This window comes from Mastigoproctus giganteus, chromosome 4 (assembly GCF_048544385.1).
Source record: "Mastigoproctus giganteus isolate SK-2022 chromosome 4, ASM4854438v1, whole genome shotgun sequence".
In the NCBI taxonomy this organism is placed as follows: Eukaryota; Metazoa; Arthropoda; class Arachnida; order Uropygi; family Thelyphonidae; genus Mastigoproctus; species Mastigoproctus giganteus.
Genome location: NC_143578.1, coordinates 36,083,716 through 36,098,435, shown reverse-complemented (window position 1 = coordinate 36,098,435; position 14,720 = coordinate 36,083,716). Strand labels below are relative to the sequence as shown.

Genomic DNA, 14,720 nt, shown 5'->3' with positions numbered 1-14,720 from the left:
AAATACAGTTAAATCTCCCCAATTTAGCAATTGTGAGACCCGATTCTTGCTGGATGTGAAATTTTGTCTTGTCTGATTTTAGCTGGTCATATTAGTCATTATAAAAAAGATATAATGCAACTTATTAATGATTAGTGCTATACAAGTGTATCCTACATCAAGAAAGAGGTAAAATACAGTATACAGAAGAATATTATGTTGTATGTACAATAAAAAAAACAACAACATTATTTTCCCCTTCCTTTTAAAATACTATACACATTTACACATCTGATGAACCAATGCTAAAATTGAAAGAGGTTGTTTATGCATGGGTTGTTTACCCATGCATAAACAACCTCTTTCATACTCTAAGACATATTTTTCAATGCTAAAATTTTCCTGAAGACTTACTGTTGAGTTTCTAATAGCAATGTGGCTTTTTCCCATAACAGATAATGGCCTGTTTGCAAATGTTAACCCATCACAATCCATAGAATCACTTGCTTTTATTTTAGGCAACATATTTAATAGTAAACACACATGGATGAAAGTTTCTGGGTCAATGTTATTTACAAAAACAACACAACATTCAACTATAACAAAACAAGTTGTTTAGTGCTCACTTAATTCATTTTGTCAGCCTTTCTTATATGAGTTAGCGAGACCAGAAACACTAAGTAATGCATTTGTTTTTTTACTGCACTCCATTCCCATTTAGATGGACTGCAGTAAAAAAATGAAATACTCAACCTGCAGAATCAACTGTAACACTTTGACTGGGTGAATAAGAACAATGACTACTCATCCATGGATGTTTTGGCAATTCCACATTTATCTAATTATAGTTGAACCACAGGCAGACCTGGATATTGGATTGTCAGATTTAGAATGCTTAACTGTATCTTGCACTGCTTCTACTGGAAGAAGGAGCAGCCTGGAAAGCAAGTTGCTGGAGATTTCAAGAACTGCTGGGAGTCATCATGAAACAAGTAAATACATCGGCTGTGTTATGGTAACTAAGAGTAAGAACAGGTGCAGTTATACTTGCATGACACCAATGCTAGGAATATAGTAAAGAAATCTGATGAATCTGAATTGCTGGTCAACACATCAAAGGCAGATATTGTTGGGATATCAGAGATGTGGTGTCACACAGATATAAGAAATGCAGAACTGGAATTTGAGGAGTACAATGTGTACAGAAAAGATAGACAGAATAGGAAGGTAGGAAGGATTATGTTCTTAGTTAAGAAGCGCATACAATCTAAGACAGTGCATCCAGTCAACATGGGTGGCTAGTGCAATGTTGAATCAGTTTGGTGTGATATAAGCACTGGGAAAGCAAAAATGAGGTTAGGAGTGTATTATAGGCCTAATGACTCTGATGAGTATAATAAGAAACTGTACAAGGAAATAGAGTGGACCAGTAAATCAGAGAGTCTTATAATGGGGGATTTTAACTTCCCAGATATTGACTCGAACTTGTAGATTGGTCACTCACACACTAGCAAGACTTTTGTGAATTTATTGGATGATTGTTTTCTACAGTAGCATATTAGAGAAGCAACCAGAGGGAGTAACACACTATCTTATTATCAGCAGTGATTACTCATGCATTAAGAATCTGCAGATAAAGGAAACACAAGGTGGCAGTAATCACAGTGTACTGACATGAAATTTACTTTTCTTTTTTTTGTTTTTTTTTTTTGTTTTTAGGAGCATTAGCAACTAAGGCCATATTGCATTCCGTGACCTTTCCACATCCTCCGTATTTGGTGGTGATCGGCACGAAGCCTGGTCTAATCAAGAAGCGTGTGCTACGCACTGCTGCTCCTTCCCACCTGGCTACGGAGGTGCCAGAATTTACTTAAAGATGTACGTACCATCAGGGGTAAAGGGAAGGGTTTTTGCTTTCATAAAGTTGACTACAATGGTATCAGACCATTTTTAAATTCTATACAGTGGGACCAACTGATGATGTTACCAACAACAAATTATAAATGGGAAACAATCAGGGAAGTAATCTTGGACGCTACTAGGCTTTTCACACCAACTAAGAAATACTGTTCAAGGTTTAGGCCTTGATGGATGTCAGATGAACTAATCAGACTTGTGGCAGAGAACAATATTGCATGGGATGCATATAAATTATCAGGCGACACAGAAGCCTCTGGTAGATATAAGCTAATCTGTAATAAAATCACAAAGGAGGTTAGGCAAACGAAGGCAGATTACAAGAAATCTATGGCAAAGGATGCAAAGAAAAATAGCAAAGATTATTTCTTTACTTATATAAACTCTAGAAGCAAGGGGATGAAAATGATTGGTCCAATTGTTATCGCTGGTGTTCGACTGTTGATGATACTGCTCAGATAGCTGACGACCTGAATGAGTATTTTGTGGATTTCTGTAGGGAAGTGGAGATCAGAAGGTAATTAAACTCTAACGGGAAGCTAAATGATTTTGTAATAACTGAGAACAAAGTGGAGGAGAAATTGTTGAAGTTAAACATAAGAAAGGCACCTGGGGTGGATGGGATCTATCCAGTTATATTAAAGGAGGCAGCAAAGGAAGTAAGCAAACCCTTGACCATAATTACAAGAGCATCCTTGGACTCATGGGAGATGCGCCCACAGACTGGAGATGTGCAAATGTATCCCCAATTCACAAAGGGGGATCAAAGTGTGACACGAGTAATTACAGACCTTTCATTAAACTTCTATTTTGGGGAAAATAATGGTGGAGTCACTGATTAAAGAAGCATTGCAGGATCATCTAGACAAGACTACAGTAATAATTCAAATACAACATGTGTTTGTTAAGAGGAAGTCTTGTCTGACCAATTTGATTGAATACTATGATGTGGACAATTTTTATATCATATACTTGGATTTTAGGAAATACAGTTGTGCCCACGTATTTGCTGAGTCAGTTACCCACGATTAACCACGGAAAAAAAATTAAAAACTTAACACATACTACTCACATGTCCAATAACAATGCTTCCCTTTATTTTTCATGATGTCGCATACGGTTCAGTCACCAACATTATAATGGTTTGATTTAAAGGATGTACCGTTTTCAAACTTTTGAATAGTTTCAAGTTTTTGTTTAATTTGAAAGCACAATTCTTGCGTTTGCCCATCATTTTTGCGATTTCTAAAAAAAAAAAAAAAAAAATCTGACATTCCAGACATAAATAACGAAACAAAATCTGTCCTTTAGCGGTGCGGCAGAACACAACAATCGACTCAACACACTAAATCAAACTAAATATTTGGTCTCTTTTTTTTTCTTTTGAGTGGTAGGCGTGAAGACAGCAGGGGTTGCAAGATAATAAGTAACTAATCTCCCAATGAAGACTTATAAGGCCGATTCTCGTCGCTTATTTACAACTTGCAAAATATCTGTTTATACCTATTCTAGTTATTACTTGAATTTTATGATTTCTGGTTGGGTTTTTTTTTTTTTTTTTTTTTTTAATTTGGAGTCTTGAAGTGTCCTGGTTAATCCAATCCCGGTAAATCGACAGCCTGCTGTACTTTATTATTACCATATTTAATATTGGTAATGTCTTACTGTGTGTTTAATTTATCAATTAAACTTTATTTTACGTATGTATATACAAGAAAATCACGTTGTATATGGGGTCAGCAGGTGTTCACTTATATCCGCGGTTTCAGCCATCCACAGTATGGAACGTATCTACAGTGGATACAGAGGTCTTACTGTATTCTGATACTGTTGCACATGGAAGGCTACTAAACAAATTGGAGCAGTATGACATTAAGGGCAAGTTGCCGCTATGGATAATGGGATAGTTGAGTGGGCAAAGACAGAGAGTGGTAATCAGTGGACACTGCTCCTCATGGACTAGTGAAGTCCCCAGTGTTCGTTGTTGGGCCCATTGTTATTTTGGATATTTATCAATGATATTGATTTAGATATATCTGGCTTAATGTCAAAGTTTGCACATGATACGAAGGTTGGCAGCATTGTTAATGACAGTAACAACAGTATGCACCTGCAACAGGATTTTAAAAAGTTGGGCAGATGGGCTGAGAGGTGGCAACTGAAGTTTAACCTTGACAAATGCAAAGTACTGCATGTGGGTAGCAGTAATCCCAGAGTAACGTACCAACTGTGCAGTACTACACTCAGGGTAGTGGAGATTGAAAAAATCTGCAGGTAATTTTGTAGTCAGATATGAAGTTTTCTGAGCAGTGCAGACAGGCAGCCAGAGCAGGTCATGAAGTCTTGTCAATGATATACAGGAATTTTGCTAGCAGGGATAAGGAGGTGATTATCCCTTTGTATAAGGCAATAGTCAGGACACACCTTGAGTACTGCACATAGGTCTGGAGGCCTCATTTTAGAAAGGATGTAAAGTTGCTAGAACAAGTACAGAGAAGTGCAACTATATTAGTGAGAGGAAGAAACAGGTGCTCTTACAAAGAAAGGCTTAAGTTCTGCAAATTTCAGCATCTGGAGACTGGGCACCTGCGAGGTGATCTGATTGAGGTGTATAAAAGGCCTTGAATGGTTTGAGCTGGCTCAATGCTGATGGGATTCTTCCTCTTGCACAGATTAAAAACCTGAGGGGACATAAACTCAAATTTGCCTTTAGCCAGTGAGTGGTTGATTGCTAGAACAAACTTCCATCTGTCATTGCAGAAGTTGATGGCTTAAATAAATGTTTTATTTTTTTTATTTAATGCTGTATAAGCTTGCTTTTTTGCACCATATGCCTATACTAATGCTAATGTTAAAAACATAATGGAGGCCACTGTTCATAACAAGTCCTACATCACTTTTCATCCCAAGTACTTTCATTTTATAAGTACTTGGGATGAAAATACTTGGGATATATACCGATGAGCCAAAACATTATGACCACCTACCTAATATGATGTTGGTCCTCCACGTGTACGCAAAACAGCTCATACCCGGCGAGGCATGGACACTACAGGATTTCTAAATGTGTCTTGTGGTATCTGGTACCAACACGTAACCAGCAAATCCTTTAACTAATGTAAGGTCCGTGGTTCAGATACCACAGATTGGCGTTCTGTTCCAACACAAACCACAGATGCTCGATGGGACTGATGTCTGAGGAATTTGGAGTTCAGGGCAATACCTGGAAGTCTTCCTCATGTTCCGTGAACCAGTCTCAAACAATAGAATGGTATTAAGGGTAAGTTGCTACAATGGATAAAAGGATGGTTAAGTGGGAGAAGACAGAGGGTAGTAATCAATGGGTGCTGATCTTCGTGGACTAATGTTATTAGTGGAGTCCCACAGGGTTCGGTGTTGAGTCCACTGTTGTTTTGTATATTTATCAATGATATTGATGAAGGTACATCAGGCTTAGTGTCGAAGTTTGCAGATGATACAAAGGTTGGCAGGGTTGTTAATGACAGTAATGGCAGTGTGCTACTGCAACAGGATCTAGATAATTGGGGCAGATGGGCTAAGAAGTGGCAACTGAAGTTTAACCTTGACAAATGCAAAGTACTGCATATGGGTAGAAGTAACCTCAGAGAAACGTACCAACTGTGTGGTGGTAGAAAATGAAAAAGACCTGGGAGTAATTGTGCAGTCAGATATGAAGTTTTCTGAGCAATGCAGACAGGCTGCCAGGGCAGGTCATGGGGTTTTGTCAATGATATACAGGAATTTTGCTAGCAGGGAAAAGGAGGTGATTGTCCCTCTGTATAAGGCAATGGTCAGGCCATGCCTTGAGTACTGCATACAGGTCTGGAGGCCTCATTTTAGAAAGGATGTAGATTTACTTCTCTGTACAGAGAAGGGCAACAAGATTGGTCAGGGGAATGAAGGGATCCTCTTACCAAGAGAGGCTTAAGTTCTGCAAATTGCAGTGGCTGGAGACTAGGCACCTGCACGGTGATCTGATTGAGGTGTATAAGGCCTTGAATGGGTTGAGCACGCTGAATTCTGATGGGATCCTTCCACTTGTTCAGATTACGAACCTAAGGGGGCATAAATTCAAATTAAGAAAGGACAGATGTAGAATAGATGTGCGGAAATTTGCCTTTAGCCAGCAGGTGGTTAATTGCTGGAACAAACTTCCATCTGTTGTTGTGGAAGTTGATAGGTTGAATAAATTTAAGGAGGAACTGGACAGGCATTTGGAGGGAATGGTGTGATTTTTTTTTTTTTTTTGGGCTGATGCTGCATAAGCTTTCTTGCATCACATGCTATTACTACTACTACTAGTAATCCGGGTGGTGTAGCATGGTGCATTATCCTGCTGAAAGACGGCACTGCCAGAAGGGAATCCTGTTGCCATGAAAGGAAGTACCTGGTCAGCAATTATGTTTCGGTAAGTGGTGATGCCCAGCACATGGATGACTGGACACAGGTTATCCCAGCATAACATCATCCAAAGCATGACACCGCCGCCACTGGCTTGTTTTCGTCCCACGGTGCATCCAGGCACCATCACTTCCCCAGGTAAACGATGCACATCTAGCCAGTCGTCCACATGGTGCAACAGGAAATGTGATTCATGGACCAGCCGACCTTCTTCCAATCACTCAAGGTCCAGTTTCGATGCTCACGTGCCCAATGTAGGCACTGTCGCCAGGTGAACCATGGTTAGCATGGGCACTCAGAGTGGTCCCATTTTCAGCGTGGTTCGACATACTGTGTGTTGTGACACCTTAGTCCCATCACCCTTCTGTTGCCACATACCATCTGGTAGAGCCTTCACTCACCTCAACCATCGATGAGCCACGGTTGTCCAACACCTCATCGGTGGTTCGTGGGTTCCCCCTCGTCAGACCACTTTGAGTAGGTACTAACCACGGTTGACCATGAGCATCCCACCAGCTGTGCCGTTTCAGATATGCTCTGACCCAGTTGTCCGGCCATTACAATTTAGCTTTTGTCAAACTCGCTTAAGTCTGCTGCCTTTACTATCTGAAGAACAAGAGTAACACTGACTAACGGAGCTCAGTATCAGGTGTTTTTATACAGTGTCCCGACCAGTGCACGTGCCGTAATTCACCTGCAGTTGCTTCAATTTGCATAACGATCTGCTGGTCGTTATGCAAATCGAAGAATACACACCGATGTTTTTGGCTCATTGGTGTATATTCTGCATAGTTTATAAATATGGAAATCTTTGAGTACTATTTTAAGATAACCATTTTAGTAATCATACTTGTTGTTGCAAAAATATATTCAATCGCTTTTCATCTCTCTGCATATCCATTATGTTATCAATATCACTTTTTTTTTTTTTGAACAGTTAATTTATGTGTTATAATTAAAACTGTACATATTTTTATTTCATTAGCTGCATAATACTGTGCAGTATTATGCAGAAAGAAAATATGACAAAATATATCCTAACAAGGATATATTTTGTTATATTTTCACAAAATATATGTGCAAAATATATCCTAACAAGGATATATTTTGCACATTTTATAATTGTCAATAATTTTTCACTGGCTAATATTTTAAAGATCCCTTATGTTATCAATTCCAATTTTTTTTTTGAACAGTAATGTACCTGTTATAATCAGATACATCAGATATAATCAGAATACAGTAATGCATCTGTTATAATTAGAATTGTGCAAATTTTTTATTTCTTTAAATGTATACCAAATTAAGTAAACTGGCCCTTTCTTATTAAATTACAAATGGTATCATTAAATTAACAATATTACTAAATCAATACTATAAATGACTAAATTACAAATGGTATCATTAAATTATTAACAATATTACTAAATTAATACTAGAAATGATTAAATTATAAATTGATATCAAAAATGATAGCATTAAATTTTACCATTACCTCTGCATGCCTGCAATAATTTTTGAAAATTTATATTTGTATTTACTGTTTATTTTTCCAAATTATTTTATTTCTTTCCATTGTTTGCTGTACTATTGTTGCTATGCACAGAATGGCTTTGTAAAGGGAAAATATTGCTTGACTAACTTGATAAACTACTATGATGTGGTTACACAGATGTATAAAAAAAAAAAATAAATAAAAAAAATCTGACATTAGAGAAAAGCAGTTTCTATGTATATAATGTTCAGAAAACATTTTCAGAGGAGGCTCCTGTAAATTACCCAGGATATGACCCAAATTTTGGTTCATATCCTGTTACAGGCATGAAAATAAGTTTACTTTATGGATTTTGGTGTGCTAAAAATGGAAAATAGTGCTTAAAATAGCAGATTGGCTCTTGTTTCCAAAAAAAGTAGTTTTTTATATTCATACAAGGTATTTTTTTATTTATATGGCAGTAAGATGTAGCTATGAACATACCTGTATCAAACATGGGAACTTTTCCCCTTTCACTTGTATTCAGCTTCAGGAACATCCTTTTTCACCATCCAACAATAATCGGCTAATAGGACAGCACTCATTTGCTTTTGTATCTTTGTTCCGCTGCAATGTCTCAATGGAAGTATTCAGCATGTTTGTCACTGACGACAGCACAAGTTGGCAAGGAGAAATTCAGGCATGAATGCAAGAAATGCATCTTCAATGACATGCTGCACCCCAATTTTTCGTAAGAAGTAATGAGATCATCCACAAGCTGCCTGTAGTTGCCAGGTTTAACATTTCCCAGAGAGCCAGAAGAGACATTTCGAAAGGCTTTCCATGCTGATTTCTTGCTGGTTTTTAGGAGCATTAGCAACTAAGGCCATATTGCTATGGAGATATGGGGTGGTCATTCCCTGACCTTTCCGCATCCTCCGTATTTGGTGGTGACGGGCTTTAACCCCGATCTAATCAAGAAGCGTGTGCTACACACTGCTGCTCCTTCCCACCTGGCTACGGAGGTGCCTGATTTCTGGGAAGCTTATTGTTCCTAGGTTCTTATGGAGGCTCTTTGGCACCATGCCAAAGAGCCTCCATAAGAACCTAGGAACCAGTGGTTGACACAATGATCAGGAGGATCCATAAGCCACATTTTTGACTTCCTGTCTTAGGTCTGACTACGTCTTGATCTTTTCCTTATGTTTTTCTCGAAGTTGATGGCGTAGAGCACCGCTATGTTGATCAGGTAGGTAGTTATTTCCTTCTTGTCAACAAGAATTATGTCTGGGATCATCCTGTCCATTATGATAGCATGATCCCAGTATAGACTGTGAGAAGAAGTCTAGTATGGCTTGAGGCTTGTATTTGTAATATGATAAACTTTCTTTGATCAGCTGTAATTTTTGTACTATCTTCTGATGTATTATTGGCATTAGCATTATTAAGAGGCATATGATGCAAGAATGCAAGATTATACAGCGTCAGCCAAAAAAAAACCCCTTCCCATTTCACCTATCCATTGGCTCCAAATGTTAGTCTAGTTCTGCCTTGAATTTATTTAAGCTGTCAACTTCTACAGCGACAGATGGAAGTTTGTTCCAGCAATCAGCCACCCGTTGGCTAAAGGCAAACTTCCGCACATGTATTCTACAACCGCCTTTCTTCAATTTGAATTTATGTCCCCTCAGGCAATTAATCTAGGCAAGAAGAAGAATCCCATCAGCATTGAGCATGCTCAAACCATTCAAGGCCTTATACATCTCAATCAAATCACCTCGCAGGTGCCTAGTCTCCAGACACTATAATTGCAAAACTTAAGTCTTTCTTCGTAAGAGCAACCTTTTGTTCCCTCACTAATCTCGTTACCATTCTCTATACTTGTTCCAGCAACTCTACATCCTGCCTAAAATGTAGCCTCTAGACCTGTATACAGTATTCAAGGTGGGGCCCAACCATTGCTTATACAGCCACTCCCAGGATTATGTAATACTTGACTTTATGTAAGTTTTTGACAGTTGGTGAAAACTTAAAAAAATAGTGAAAATGTATTTTGCATCCCGTAGAAATAAAGGGAGATATCCTGAAAATATCATAATGTGAACCCAATAACACATTGTTTTTTTTTTTTTTTTTGGTAATTCGTTCCGAGATCTAGAAAGTTGAAATTTTCACTATATAACTAAGCTATTTATCTCTCTAAAAGGTCATTTTTAAAATAGAAAATGCAGTACACTTTCATCGTTATCACATGTTCTGTTATAAGAATCAATTTTGAACGCCTTTGTAATATTTTTCTAAACCACATTACTGTAGGTCACTATCATAAAATAATAAAAACAATTTCCACTTTCTGGTTTATTGGGCTTTTCTGTTAGCGCAATCTATTATAAAAGGGGTAGTAAACTTGATCTTATTGCATTTGCAATAATACCGAAAACTGGAATTCTGTTGGTTTTTACGTTATGGTATTATGGTGAAATGAGTTACCCTTCACTGAAATCTTCAATCATTTAAAAAACATAAATAAATTTTCAGAATCTTCTCTTCATTCCTATTTACTTATTACAATGGTGAAGGGAAAGTGATCAAAGGAAAGTGCAAGTGCTGGCAGTGCTAGGAAACAAAACAAAATTGATTTAGAAATAAAGATGATTAATTAAAAAGTACGAAGCAGGACAAAGTTTGTCATCTATTGTACAGAATTAGGTCTTGCTGCTTCAACAGTGAATACTATTATAAGGGACAGTGCATGTATAACAGAACATGTTAAAGGATCAACGCATTTAAAATCAACAGTGATCACAAAACAGTGTTCAGGTGCTGCGTCAAAGATGGAAAAGCTATTAATAAAATGGATGGAAAATCAGATTCAGAAGCGAGTGCCCCTAAGTCCAATGGCCATTCAAGCAAAAGCAAGAAGAATTTATGAAGATATTAAGGATAAGTACAGCAAACCCCAAGTAAGATTGCGGGCTTGGCAAAGCAATAGGTGGTTTAATAAGTTCACGAATCGTGCTGGTTTCCCAAACATTAAAGTATGCAGGGAAGTCACCAGTGCAGATTCTAGAGCTGCAGAGAAATTTTGTGGTGTGCTAGAAAAAACCGCTTCAAAAAATCCATAGTCCTCAACTTACTTATTAGCTGGAGAGTTAATTCTAGCAATGATGCTCAAAAGGTAGAACTTGCTGACATTGTGTCTGTCTCCTCTCTTTGGAAATTTTATAATTTTGAAATTTTTGTAATTTTGTACACATTTGTAATTTTTCCTGTGCACAAGATAAAAAAAAAATTAAATAAATAATTCTATTTACATGTTCGTCAAACATTTCTTTTTTGCTTCAATCAAATTTGCCAAGTGCTGCATAAACATTTAGGGAAATTCTAAATTACGTAAAATTTCAACTTACTTAAGAGTCCAGAAGAATGCAACCCTTATGTAAGTCAGGGAGTGGCTGTATACAAAGGGATAATCACATCCTTTTCCCTGCTAGAAAAATTCCTGTATATCACTGACAAGGCACCATGAGATAATCTTGCAGACCATCTGCACTACTCAGAAAACTACATAATTACTCCCAAGGTCCTTTTCATTCTCTACTACTTTGACGTAGTACCACATAGTTGATATGTTACTCTGGGTTACTTCTACCCATATGCAGTACTTTACATTTGTCAACGTTAGACTTCAGTTGCCACCTCTCAGCCCATCTGCTCAAATTTTCTAGATCCTGTTGCAGTAGCATACTGTGATTAGTGTCATTAACAACCCTGCTAACCTTCATGTCATCTGCAAACTTAGACATTAAGCCTGATATTCCATCATTAATATCATTAATAAATACAGGAAACAACAATGGACCTAACACTGAACCCTGGGGGACTCCACTAATAACATTAGTCCACGAAGAGCTGTGGCCATTTATTACCATTCTCTGTCTTCTCCCACTCAACCATCCCTTTATCCATAGCATCAATTTACCTCCAATGCCACACTGCTCCAGTTTGTGGAGCAGTCTTTCATGTGCAACAGAATCAAAACATTCCTAAGATCCAATCATATGAAACCAAAATTATTCTTTGCATCCAGTTCCTTTGTGACCACATCATAGTATCCAATCAAATTGGTCAGACAGGACTTCCCCTTAACAAACCCATGCTGTATCTGAACTATAACTGAAGTCTTGTCAAGATGGTCCTTGAGATTGTCGCAGACTTTCTCTTAGATATGCCAGACAAGCTGTGCTTGTTACCTGGGAGTCTAAAATGCTGATGGAACTAATATTCAGGTTACATTCAAGTCAAGTGGACCAATTTCAGGGAAGTCCAGACAGTCTGTAACAGCCTCTGTTACACCTTCATGATGGTGGGACTCTTAGTAATACTCAGTATACACCCCATGCACAAGGACACTATGGGTGACCACCCAGGTGTGAACCAATGAATCTATTGGTAACTCTCTAGGAAGTCTCCGGTCCAGCTAGTGTATAATCTTGCTACCTTTACTCTGCCAGATAGCGACTGGAGGGAGTCCGAGTAGTGTGTATGCGGGGAGCATTGTCGAGACCATGTTATGTCAAGGATCTGGGTATATTCTTACCATGTGTACACCATATCCAAAAATTTCATTACTTCATACAGCATTACCCCCCCCCCCCCACTTTTTCTTACAATTGAATAGACCATGAATTATGGGCTTGGAACACCAAGGGTCCTGAGCTGGATATCATTCTTCTCTTTCTTGGTGATTCCATTCTACTTCTCTCTCTCTCTCAGAAATTTTTTTTTGGCTGGTGCAGCATAATTCCCAGGTTTCCTTGCACACCATATGGCTAATAATAATAAATGTCAAACTAATAGAGCAAGTTTATCTGCGAAAAGATCTAAACCTCCCAAACACTTTCTAGTTCATTTCATAAATATACATGGTCTCAGTTCTAATATCAATGATGTACATTTCCACTTACAGTCTGCCAAACCCTACATACTTTTTCTGACAAAATCTCAGTTATCGGTTGATTCAACCACTGCTCATCTCAGTTGCCCAAATTATTCGCTGATAATTCCTTTCTCCCCAAAGGTGGTACTTGTGCATATGTACATTCCAATATTGCTTGTCAGAGACTTGGTAACTTCAAATATCCTCTTTTCGATCTTCTCTGACTTAAAATCTTTCTACCTCATTGTGTCAAATTCATCAGTTGTCTCTACCGTTCTCCCAACTCCACTAATCACTTGGAACTCTTTGACTTCCTCTCTTTGCAACTGGACTTTCTCCAGTCCAACTTTCCTAATAGTGAGGTAATTTTCCTTGGTAATTTTAATGTTCACAACTCCAGTAGGCTTCCGTTTTTTAATCACACAGACCCAGCTGGTCGAGATGCTGAGGCTTTTGCAATTATTAATGACCTCACACAGATTGTTCATTTACCTACCAGAATATCAGACAATCCTAATCATACAGCCAACATGCTTGTATCTTTTCCTAACAAACAACTCTTCTAAGTACTTGGTTGAAGTGAGTGGTCTTTTAGTCACTTCAGAACACAAACTGGTAATTTTCTTTTCTTCAATGGAGCCTTTATATCATGGCTATTCTCAGCATCGAGTTGTTTTACATTACACAAATGCAAAATGGGATGACTTGTGAGATTCCTTTTTTTCTTTTCCTTGGTCAGCTTACTGTTTCAAAACTTCTGATGTCAACATTTGCTCAGATCGTGTCAGTGAAATTATTCTTGCAGGAATGGAATCCTTTATTCCACACTCTACTTTAAAACGTCCTTTATCTAAACCTTGGTTTTCCAATAAATGTGCTAAGGCTGTTCAAGAGAAGAATGTCGCATATCATATTTGGGTTGTTTCCGATTCTTGAGTTTCGTTTACTGCCTAAACCAAAGCTTGCAACAATTGTCAAGTAGGTATTAATCAGTCCAAACTAGAGTTTGAATAGGCTAAGAGTAGAAAAATTGCTTCTTGCCCTAATGGTAGCTGAGATCTCATGTGTAAATGTAGTTGCGGCCAAAGCTGTTGGCTGCAACTTTTGCCCATTTCTGCTCCCACCTCTGTCAAAAGCAGATGGTTTTATTGTCACTTCAGCCAAGGATAAAGCTGACCTGCTAGTATCCCATTTTTCTTCCAACTCATGTGTTAATGATATTGATAAAACACCTTTACCTGTCCCTTTGCACGGGACAGGCAAAGGGTTAAAAAGGGTGACAAATCACTCCCATCCAACACGCTCCATTCAATGCCTCCTGTGGTCTTCCACCAAAAAGATGTCAGAAGGATTTTGATGAATCTTGATGCTAAGAAAGCTCCAGGTCTTGATGGTATTTCTCCACTTGTTCTCTTCACCCGTGCTCCTGAACTTACTCCTGTTCTTTGCCACCTTTTTTTCGCTTTCTTATTCCAAAAGTGTTTTTACTTCTGCTTGGAAATTTACTCATATTCAGCAAGTTCTTAACCCTTTTGCCTGTCCGCATATATTTCGCTTGTACTAAACCGTACGTTCTTTTGAAATAGTTACTTTTATCATGTTGCGTGGCTCTCTAGAGTAATTTTTTACGTATCTAGTAGGTCAGGGTACATGTAACGGACCAAGGATATGCAAGAATGTGTGCATCCCATATGATGCACAGAGCGTACACAGAAACATTTATTATCTGCGCGCTTTGTGCATCACATATGATGCACATTTCAGAGGCAGACTTCAGTTTCGTCAATATAACCCAGGAAAAACCCATAAATACGGGATTACATTATTCAAACTGTGTGAAATGATGGGTTATATATGGAATTTCTCAGTTTACTGCGGCCAAGGAACTTCTAATTTATTACGAGGCCTGGATCATTCTGGATCTGTAGTCATATCCTTAGCTGAACCACTGCTAAATGAAGGCAGAATTTTGGTTGCAGACAACTGGTA

At 38.1% G+C, this 14,720-nt stretch overlaps 1 protein-coding gene across 4 annotated transcripts in view; it reads right to left on the bottom strand.

Moving 5' to 3' along the window:
* The window catches only part of Atg17 (autophagy-related 17), a 648,565-nt gene that overhangs the window by 479,321 nt on the left and 154,524 nt on the right, over nucleotides 1-14,720 (bottom strand). The gene's annotated exons all lie outside the window — the stretch shown is intronic.